This window comes from Dinoponera quadriceps, unplaced genomic scaffold (genome assembly GCF_001313825.1).
Source record: "Dinoponera quadriceps isolate SergipeBrazil2010 unplaced genomic scaffold, ASM131382v1 scaffold628, whole genome shotgun sequence".
Lineage (NCBI taxonomy): Eukaryota > Metazoa > Arthropoda > Insecta > Hymenoptera > Formicidae > Dinoponera > Dinoponera quadriceps.
Window position 1 is genome coordinate 1236373 of NW_014554836.1, and position 2751 is coordinate 1239123.

The 2751-nt window shown below is 52.3% G+C and overlaps 1 protein-coding gene across 1 annotated transcript in view; it reads right to left on the reverse strand.

Moving 5' to 3' along the window:
- LOC106742292 (hemicentin-1-like) overlaps positions 1-2751 on the reverse strand; it is a 357051-nt gene that overhangs the window by 337236 nt on the left and 17064 nt on the right. The window lies entirely within an intron of this gene.

Here is a 2751-nt window from a genome sequence, read left to right on the forward strand (position 1 = left end):
CGTCGTCAGCGATCTCGGGAGAGATGGACGCGCAGCGGATCTCTCTCGATCGTATCGATATCCGGCGGGAGGATTTCATCGCCGAGCTCGTCGTCTCTCCGTCTATTCGATCTTTTCGCGAGACCCCGTGGAAACAGGACCCGTCGAACGAACGTACGTACGTACAGACGAACGGCGACGGATGAAAGACGAGAAAACGATGAAAAGTGGACAGTGACGAGGATTCCTTTCAACCGACCGATCCCCCGCGTCCGCGTGAAAGCGTCGGCGAAAATCGTCACGTTTCGTTTCTCGCTCTTTTTCCCGTAGTCCCTTCTCACCCACTCGCCCGCCCACCCCTCCTCCTCCTCTGCTTCTTCTTCTTCCCTTCGACTGCGACCTCCTTTGTTACTTCATCCGGGTATACCGTAAAGACATTCACTGTCGTCGACCCTTCCGACGGCCGGAACGTCGGACAACAGCATAATAGACCGCCGTATTCGACCGACGAGGGAGATCGCGCCCTTTGACGAGAACCCGGGCCTGTCAATGGGGATGATACACGTTGGAATACCTGCCGTCGACTATAGGTTCGCGATGCGCTCTTCTCGCGCGCTGCCACTTTCACGGTCGACCGCAATTATTCCTATTCCCGGAGCTACGCGAACGCGCGCGCGCGGCACCGCGTGCGCCAAACTCGCCGGGTGACGCGCATCAAAGTAGGAAATTAAATGTCGCTCGGCCGAGATACTAGATCGTGCGTACGGACAAAGTCTTCGAGAACCGGCGAAGCACCGAAATTCTTACCGAGATGCGTGATTTGTGAATACAGCGATCGGCAAAAGTTGCACCCGCGGAACGAAAAGGAGCCTTCGCTCTCTTTATCGAGCGGGACCGCTTCGTTCACGAGGACGAGTAAAACAATTAGGATACGGTAGGGAGGATTGGGCAGCGGAGGAACGACAATCGCGTGTCGAAGGAAATCGGATTAGCCGAGGTTTTGCGCCCCGTGATTGTTTTTTACACGCGACTGCAGCACAATGACCGGGGACTACGCTACTTTTAACTGGCGAATACGCTCGTTTACGATAGCCGGCATGCCACTGCAGATGAAAACGTCCGGAACTCGTGTTTTTCTCTCTCTCTCTCTCTCTCTCCCTACCTCCCTCCCTCCCTTTCGCCTTGCGTCGAATATCAAACTGACTCGCCCATTCTCGGATCTTATCGGCGTGCCGTTTGTCGAATTGCGGGATGGCCATTATTTCATTTGCCTCGTTTCGTTCTAATGCACGAGCACGTCTCGACCCTCGGTTTTGGATATTCTAATCTGTGGGGAACACATGTACGCCGTACATGAGAAAATCCGGGAAAATTTCTACGCGGGTTGTCTCGTACGCTGCATTGAAAACAAAAATTTCTACACCCAAGTAAATATTTACCAAGGAATATCGCAGTAATTTATTTTATTTGGATCAAGTAAATATTACTCCAATGTAGCACTCTTTTTCCTTCCAGTGGGCCGCATTCAAGTGATATTTACTGTATCCGAATAAAATCAATTACTAGAATACTCCTTAGTAAATATTTGAACGTAGCAATTTTTTTTCCAGAACGAGTAAAAAGCAACGATGAGGACGGAGTTAGAGTGAATTCGGCATAGCGGAGGAACAAGCCGGCGGACGCGCTAATATGATCGTCGACGGACGCGTCGGCGGTATTTTCCGAAGCGACGAGCTCCCACTCCTCCCCCCGCCCCTTTATCTCTCTCATTAAAGAGTCAATCGGTTGATTATCCGCGTCAACAGTGGCATCGCCGGAGAGACCGATGACGAGGAGCGGGAATGGACACGGGGGGATTGTTGAAATATCTGATTATTTACTCGCATTATTACGCGTGCACGCGCAGCCGGCTGCAGGCGTGCACCGTCCGTGTTTGCCGTCCGGCTCAATATTTAACGATAGGGGTCGCTCAAAACGGCGTGCCATTAAAACTGCTGGCGTTCCCGCTCGCGCCTTCCGACGACGGGGCGGTTTATCGTTACATTTCCTTCGCGTTTATCTCCGCGTCGAGAGCGGAGAGAGCGAGACGCGTCGTGAGACGGTGAATCGGCTTTCGGTTTACGCCGGATGTATTTCGCGTTCTCACTTTCACGAGTCAGCAGCCGTGAAAGATGATCCGCGGGTTAACCGTCGGCACGTCGGAGCGCCGGATCAATCAGCGAACGACTGCTCGAGGATCGCTACGCCCGCTAAAAATAGCTTTAATTTTGCGAACTGATAGCTCGCGGTGAATAATAGCGTTTCCGTGACAGTTGCGAAAATTTCGACGCGGTATCCGTGTAGCCGAAGAGACGAGCGGTAGGTATGTGAATACTAGTGCGTGCGTATGTGTGTGCGTGCCGAGATACGAAATATAGAACTAATCGCGACACGGCCACCGAAACGGTCCAATTTGATGATGGCGCATTTGACGATCGGTGTCACACCGGCCGCTATACCTCGCTCTCCCGCGCGCGGGTACATATTTTATATGTTCCCGGTGCAAACAGATTAATTCATCAGCGTACGATAACAATGATAATTATTGCATACATATATAAACATTTCGGGAGAGGAGCCCGAATAAAAGCGAGCGATTAATCCCTTTCGCGCGCGCGTTCGGAACAACGCGTTCGGAATCGAAACGAGAGAGCGTCTCGCTCCGCTTCAGCGGAAAATCTCTAACAACGACGCGCGACGATCTTCGAATTGCCCTCCGCTTCTCCCACCCCC